Below are 1,055 nucleotides of genomic sequence, written 5' to 3'. Positions count from 1 at the left end.
TGCAAACTTTATATGCCTCAGTACAGGGGAACAACAGGGCCAAGAAGTGGGACTGGGTGTGTGGGGGAGCGTGTGGGGGACTTTGGGGATAGCATTGGAAATATAAATGAAATAAATAGCCCCCCCCAAAAAAAAACCCGAATTACCTTGAGATGCTTTGTTCTTTTTATTTTCTTTCACGTCGATCTTGAGTAGAAAGGGAAGTTCCATACTACTCCTCAAAGGTGATGAGCAAGCTTCCCTTCAGCATCTGAGATTTAAGATGCTGAAAGATAGTGTCCTATAAAACGGATATAAAATTATAGACCTGTATATATTACCTTCTCTCCATTTTGTTCATTACTGTAATTGGCATTTTCACTTAAGAAATTGCGTTTTTGAAACCATGATATGTCAAAGCACTTATATTTTAAAGAATTACCCTACCACTCTTGCAACTGCACAAATCCTACTCAAAATTCATTGGCTTTGTTTACTCCTTATAGCATCTGCCACCGCCATAGGCTCATCTCCCATTTTACTCTAAGTACTAAGATTATGTTTTATTTAATTTTGAATCTTGGAGGCTCTAACAGAATCTTCACAGTAGTAGACATTGAACCAATTATTTAATTTTCCATTGAAATAATTTTCTGAGTAAAGCAATGGAACTTAGCTGTTCAACTTTGTAACTTTGTAATAGACAAAAGTTTTATTTATAACTAAGCAACTAATGAAAAAAGTTGGAGTTGACAATCTTTCTTTCTTCGTGTTAATAACATAAAATAACAACCAAACAACTCAACTCAGAAATTTATAGAAAAAAATCTTTGTACTGTTTGAATTTCAATGTCGTCTGAATGACTTGTATGGAATACTATAATAAAATGTAATTTAGAACAAAAGAGTTATTATCCTAACATGAAGTAAAAACTATCACTTGTTAACTTATTTTTCAAGTATTAAGATACCTTTTGAACAAACTTCTTAGGATAACCCAATAAACATTTAGGCTCCCAAATGTATTGAGAAAAAGGCAAGAGGATGCAGAAAATTCCTCTTACTGAGAGACCCCC

This window comes from Mus caroli, chromosome 6 (assembly GCF_900094665.2).
Source record: "Mus caroli chromosome 6, CAROLI_EIJ_v1.1, whole genome shotgun sequence".
Classification (NCBI taxonomy): Eukaryota; Metazoa; Chordata; class Mammalia; order Rodentia; family Muridae; genus Mus; species Mus caroli.
The sequence above is the reverse complement of the archived record's forward strand: the minus strand, read 5'-3'. Positions refer to the sequence as shown.